This window comes from Haliotis rufescens, unplaced genomic scaffold (assembly GCF_023055435.1).
Source record: "Haliotis rufescens isolate VD_foot unplaced genomic scaffold, xgHalRufe1.0.p SCAF_51, whole genome shotgun sequence".
NCBI classification, from domain to species: Eukaryota; Metazoa; Mollusca; class Gastropoda; order Lepetellida; family Haliotidae; genus Haliotis; species Haliotis rufescens.
In genome coordinates, this window is record NW_025964235.1 from 2,959,980 (window position 1) to 2,967,541 (window position 7,562).

Sequence of the window (7,562 nt, forward strand, 5' to 3'; positions counted from 1 at the left end):
GTACATAGCTCATCACACTCATGCAAACAAGAAAACTACTTGTACATAGCTCATCACAGTCATGCAAACAAGAAAACTACTTGTACATAGCTCACCACAGTCATGCAAACAAGAAAACTACTTGTACATAGCTCACCACAGTCATGCAAACAAGAAAACTACTTGTACATAGCTCATCACAGTCTTGCAAACAAGAAAACTACTTGTACATAGCTCACCACAGTCATGCAAACAAGAAAACTACTTGTACATAGCTCACCACAGTCATGCAAACAAGAAAACTACTTGTACATAGCTCATCACAGTCATGCAAACAAGAAAACAACTTGTACATAGCTCACCACAGTCATGCAAACAAGGAAACTACTTGTACATAGCTCATCACAGTCATGCAAACAAAAAAACTACTTGTACATAGCTCACCACAGTCATGCAAACAAGAAAACTACTTGTACATAGCTCATCACAGTCATGCAAACAAGAAAACTACTTGTACATAGCTCACCACAGTCATGCAAACAAGAAAACTACTTGTACATAGCTCACCACAGTCATGCAAACAAAAAAACTACTTGTACATAGCTCATCACAGTCTTGCAAACAAGAAAACTACTTGTACATAGCTCACCACAGTCATGCAAACAAGAAAACTACTTGTACATAGCTCACCACAGTCATGCAAACAAGAAAACTACTTGTACATAGCTCACCACAGTCATGCAAACAAGAAAACTACTTGTACATAGCTCACCACAGCCATGCAAACAAGAAAACTACTTGTACATAGCTCATCACAGTCATGCAAACAAGAAAACTACTTGTACATAGCTCATCACAGTCATGCAAACAATGAAACTACTTGTACATAGCTCATCACAGTCATGCAAACAAGAAAACTACTTGTACATAGCTCACCACAGTCATGCAAACAAGAAAACTACTTGTACATAGCTCACCACAGTCATGCAAACAAGAAAACTACTTGTACATAGCTCATCACAGTCATGCAAACAAGAAAACTACTTGTACATAGCTCACCACAGTCATGCAAACAAGAAAACTACTTGTACATAGCTCACCACAGTCATGCAAACAAGAACACGACTTGTACATAGCTCATCACAGTCATGCAAACAAGAAAACTACTTGTACATAGCTCACTACAGTCATGCAAACAAGAAAACTACTTGTACATAGCTCACCACAGTCATGCAAACAAGAAAACTACTTGTACATAGCTCACCACAGTCATGCAAACAAGAAAACTACTTGTACATAGCTCACCACAGTCATGCAAACAAGAAAACTACTTGTACATAGCTCACCACAGTCATGCAAACAAGAAAACTACTTGTACATAGCTCACCACAGTCATGCTAACAGAAAACTACTTGTACATAGCTCATCACAGTCATGCAAACAAGAAAACTACTTGTACATAGCTCACCACAGTCATGCAAACAAGAAAACTACTTGTACATAGCTCATCACAGTCTTGCAAACAAGAAAACTACTGGTACATAGCTCACCACAGTCATGCAAACAAGAAAACTACTTGTACATAGCTCACCACAGTCATGCAAACAAGAAAACTACTTGTACATAGCTCATCACAGTCATGCAAACAAGAAAACTACTTGTACATTGCTCACCACAGTCATGCAAACAAGAAAACTACTTGTACATAGCTCATTACAGTCATGCAAACAAGAAAACTACTTGTACATAGCTCATCACAGTCATGCAAACAAGAAAACTACTTGTACATAGCTCACCATAGCCATGCAAACAAGAAAACTACTTGTACATAGCTCATCAAAGCATTGCAAACAAGAAAACTACTTGTACATAGCTCACCACAGTCATGCAAACAAGAAAACTACTTGTACATATCTCATCACAGTCATGCAAACAAGAAAACTACTTGTACATAGCTCACCACAGCCATGCAAACAAGAAAACTACTTGTACATAGCTCACCACAGTCATGCAAACAAGAAAACTACTTGTACATAGCTCACCACAGTCATGCAAACAAGAAAACTACTTGTACATAGCTCATCACAGTCATGCAAACAAGAAAACTACTTGTACATAGCTCACCACAGTCATGCAAACAAGAAAACTACTTGTACATAGCTCACCACAGTCATGCAAACAAGAACAAGACTTGTACATAGCTCATCACAGTCATGCAAACAAGAAAACTACTTGTACATAGCTCATCACAGTCATGCAAACAAGAAAACTACTTGTACATAGCTCACCACAGTCATGCAAACAAGAAAACTACTTGTACATTGCTCACCACAGTCATGCAAACAAGAAAACTACTTGTACATAGCTCACCACAGTCATGCAAACAAGAAAACTACTTGTACATAGCTCATCACAATCATGCAAACAAGAAAACTACTTGTACATAGCTCACCACAGTCATGCAAACAAGAAAACTACTTGTACATAGCTCACCACAGTCATGCAAACAAGAAAACTACTTGTACATAGCTCATCACAGTCTTGCAAACAAGAAAACTACCTGTACATAGCTCACCACAGTCATGCAAACAAGAAAACTACTTGTACATAGCTCACCACAGTCATGCAAACAAGAAAACTACTTGTACATAGCTCATCACAGTCATGCAAACAAGAAAACTACTTGTACAGAGCTCACCACAGCCATGCAAACAAGAAAACTACTTGTACATAGCTCACCACAGCCATGCAAACAAGAACACTACTTGTACATAGCTCACCACAGTCATGCAAACAAGAAAACTACTTGTACATAGCTCATCACAGTCATGCAAACAAGAAAACTACTTGTACATAGCTCACCACAGCCATGCAAACAAGAAAACTACTTTATATAGCTCACCATAGTCATGCAAACAAGAAAACTACTTGTACATAGCTCACCACAGTCATGCAAACAAGAAAACTACTTTATATAGCTCACCATAGTCATGCAAACAAGAAAACTACTTGTACATAGCTCACCACAGTCATGCAAACAAGAAAACTACTTGTACATAGCTCACCACAGTCATGCAAACAAGAAAACTACTTGTACATAGCTCATCACAGTCATGCAAACAAGAAAACTACTTGTACATAGCTCACCACAGCCATGCAAACAAGAACACTACTTGTACATAGCTCACCACAGTCATGCAAACAAGAAAACTACTTGTACATAGCTCATCACAGTCATGCAAACAAGAAAACTACTTGTACATAGCTCATCACAGTCATGCAAACAAGAAAACTACTTGTACATAGCTCACCACAGTCATGCAAACAAGAAAAACTACTTGTACATAGCTCATCACAGTCATGCAAACAATGAAACTACTTGTACATAGCTCATCACAGTCATGCAAACAAGAAAACTACTTGTACATAGCTCACCACAGTCATGCAAACAAGAAAACTACTTGTACATAGCTCACCACAGTCATGCAAACAAGAACACGACTTGTACATAGCTCATCACAGTCATGCAAACAAGAAAACTACTTGTACATAGATCACTACAGTCATGCAAACAAGAAAACTACTTGTACATAGCTCACCACAGTCATGCAAACAAGAAAACTACTTGTACATAGCTCATCACAGTCATGCAAACAAGAAAACTACTTGTACATAGCTCACCACAGCCATGCAAACAAGAAAACTACTTGTACATAGATCACCACAGTCATGCAAACAAGAACACGACTTGTACATAGCTCTTCACAGTCATGCAAACAAGAAAACGACTTGTACATAGCTCACTACAGTCATGCAAACAAGAAAACGACTTGTACATAGCTCACCACAGTCATGCAAACAAGAAAACTACTTGTACATAGCTCACCACAGTCATGCAAACAAGAAAACTACTTGTACATAGCTCACCACAGTCATGCAAACAAGAAAACTACTTGTACATAGCTCACCACAGTCATGCAAACAAGAAAACTACTTGTACATAGCTCACCACAGTCATGCAAACAAGAAAACTACTTGTACATAGCTCATCACAGTCATGCAAACAAGAAAACTACTTGTACATAGCTCATCACAGTCATGCAAACAAGAAAACTACTTGTACATAGCTCACCACAGTCATGCAAACAAGAAAACTACTTGTACATAGCTCATCACAGTCATGCAAACAAGAAAACTACTTTATATAGCTCACCATAGTCATGCAAACAAGAAAACTACTTGTACATAGCTCACCACAGTCATGCAAACAAGAAAACTACTTGTACATAGCTCACCACAGTCATGCAAACAAGAAAACTACTTGTACATAGCTCACTAAAGTCATGCTAACAGAAAACTACTTGTACATAGCTCATCACAGTCATGCAAACAAGAAAACTACTTGTACATAGCTCATCACAGTCATGCAAACAAGAAAACTACTTGTACATAGCTCATCACAGTCATGCAAACAAGAAAACTACTTGTACATAGCTCACCACAGTCATGCAAACAAGAAAACTACTTGTACATAGCTCACCACAGTCATGCAAACAAGAAAACTACTTGTACATAGCTCATCACAGTCTTGCAAACAAGAAAACTACTTGTACATAGCTCACCACAGTCATGCAAACAAGAAAACTACTTGTACATAGCTCACCACAGTCATGCAAACAAGAAAACTACTTGTACATAGCTCATCACAGTCATGCAAACAAGAAAACTACTTGTACATTGCTCACCACAGTCATGCAAACAAGAAAACTACTTGTACATAGCTCATCACAGTCATGCAAACAAGAAAACTACTTGTACATAGCTCACCACAGTCATGCAAACAAGAAAACTACTTGTACATAGCTCATCACAGTCATGCAAACAAGAAAACTACTTGTACATAGCTCATCACAGTCATGCAAACAAGAAAACTACTTGTACATAGCTCACCACAGCCATGCAAACAAGAAAACTACTTGTACATAGCTCATCACAGTCATGCAAACAAGAACAAGACGTGTACATAGCTCACCACAGTCATGCAAACAAGAAAACTACTTGTACATAGCTCATCACAGTCATGCAAACAAGAAAACTACTTGTACATAGCTCACCACAGCCATGCAAACAAGAACACTACTTGTACATAGCTCACCACAGTCATGCAAACAAGAAAACTACTTGTACATAGCTCATCACAGTCATGCAAACAAGAAAACTACTTGTACATAGCTCATCACAGTCATGCAAACAAGAAAACTACTTGTACATAGCTCACCACAGTCATGCAAACAAGAAAAACTACTTGTACATAGCTCATCACAGTCATGCAAACAATGAAACTACTTGTACATAGCTCATCACAGTCATGCAAACAAGAAAACTACTTGTACATAGCTCACCACAGTCATGCAAACAAGAAAACTACTTGTACATAGCTCACCACAGTCATGCAAACAAGAACACGACTTGTACATAGCTCATCACAGTCATGCAAACAAGAAAACTACTTGTACATAGATCACTACAGTCATGCAAACAAGAAAACTACTTGTACATAGCTCACCACAGTCATGCAAACAAGAAAACTACTTGTACATAGCTCATCACAGTCATGCAAACAAGAAAACTACTTGTACATAGCTCACCACAGCCATGCAAACAAGAAAACTACTTGTACATAGATCACCACAGTCATGCAAACAAGAACACGACTTGTACATAGCTCTTCACAGTCATGCAAACAAGAAAACTACTTGTACATAGCTCACTACAGTCATGCAAACAAGAAAACGACTTGTACATAGCTCACCACAGTCATGCAAACAAGAAAACTACTTGTACATAGCTCACCACAGTCATGCAAACAAGAAAACTACTTGTACATAGCTCACCACAGTCATGCAAACAAGAAAACTACTTGTACATAGCTCACCACAGTCATGCAAACAAGAAAACTACTTGTACATAGCTCACCACAGTCATGCAAACAAGAAAACTACTTGTACATAGCTCATCACAGTCATGCAAACAAGAAAACTACTTGTACATAGCTCATCACAGTCATGCAAACAAGAAAACTACTTGTACATAGCTCACCACAGTCATGCAAACAAGAAAACTACTTGTACATAGCTCATCACAGTCATGCAAACAAGAAAACTACTTTATATAGCTCACCATAGTCATGCAAACAAGAAAACTACTTGTACATAGCTCACCACAGTCATGCAAACAAGAAAACTACTTGTACATAGCTCACCACAGTCATGCAAACAAGAAAACTACTTGTACATAGCTCACTAAAGTCATGCTAACAGAAAACTACTTGTACATAGCTCATCACAGTCATGCAAACAAGAAAACTACTTGTACATAGCTCATCACAGTCATGCAAACAAGAAAACTACTTGTACATAGCTCACCACAGTCATGCAAACAAGAAAACTACTTGTACATAGCTCATCACAGTCATGCAAACAAGAAAACTACTTGTACATAGCTCACCACAGCCATGCAAACAAGAACACTACTTGTACATAGCTCACCACAGTCATGCAAACAAGAAAACTACTTGTACATAGCTCATCACAGTCATGCAAACAAGAAAACTACTTGTACATAGCTCATCACAGTCATGCAAACAAGAAAACTACTTGTACATAGCTCACCACAGTCATGCAAACAAGAAAAACTACTTGTACATAGCTCATCACAGTCATGCAAACAATGAAACTACTTGTACATAGCTCATCACAGTCATGCAAACAAGAAAACTACTTGTACATAGCTCACCACAGTCATGCAAACAAGAAAACTACTTGTACATAGCTCACCACAGTCATGCAAACAAGAACACGACTTGTACATAGCTCATCACAGTCATGCAAACAAGAAAACTACTTGTACATAGCTCACTACAGTCATGCAAACAAGAAAACTACTTGTACATAGCTCACCACAGTCATGCAAACAAGAAAACTACTTGTACATAGCTCATCACAGTCATGCAAACAAGAAAACTACTTGTACATAGCTCACCACAGCCATGCAAACAAGAAAACTACTTGTACATAGATCACCACAGTCATGCAAACAAGAACACGACTTGTACATAGCTCTTCACAGTCATGCAAACAAGAAAACGACTTGTACATAGCTCACTACAGTCATGCAAACAAGAAAACGACTTGTACATAGCTCACCACAGTCATGCAAACAAGAAAACTACTTGTACATAGCTCACCACAGTCATGCAAACAAGAAAACTACTTGTACATAGCTCACCACAGTCATGCAAACAAGAAAACTACTTGTACATAGCTCACCACAGTCATGCAAACAAGAAAACTACTTGTACATAGCTCACCACAGTCATGCAAACAAGAAAACTACTTGTACATAGCTCATCACAGTCATGCAAACAAGAAAACTACTTGTACATAGCTCATCACAGTCATGCAAACAAGAAAACTACTTGTACATAGCTCACCACAGTCATGCAAACAAGAAAACTACTTGTACATAGCTCATCACAGTCATGCAAACAAGAAAACTACTTTATATAGCTCACCATAGTCATG